Raw genomic sequence first — 256 nt, forward strand, 5'->3', positions numbered from 1 at the left:
TGTGCAGCCTGCAGGTTACCCCGCACATGAGCGATTAACTCCTGCTCGTAAACGTCGAACGCATTTACACGTACGACCTGCTCGGCAGGTATAGTCGAGAGCGACTGACGCTGAACAGTCAATGAAAACGGAGAGACTCTACGGTGGACGCCACCAGGCTTTGCAAGGCCTCAGCCCCGAAGATGTCTGCCATCTTCTGAACGGACTCAAACTGAGAGTCGTTCAAATGGGGAAAGTCACTCCTGTCCATAGTGAC

Source organism: Plasmopara halstedii (genome assembly GCF_900000015.1).
Source record: "Plasmopara halstedii genome assembly, contig: Scaffold_3060, whole genome shotgun sequence".
Lineage (NCBI taxonomy): Eukaryota > Oomycota > Peronosporomycetes > Peronosporales > Peronosporaceae > Plasmopara > Plasmopara halstedii.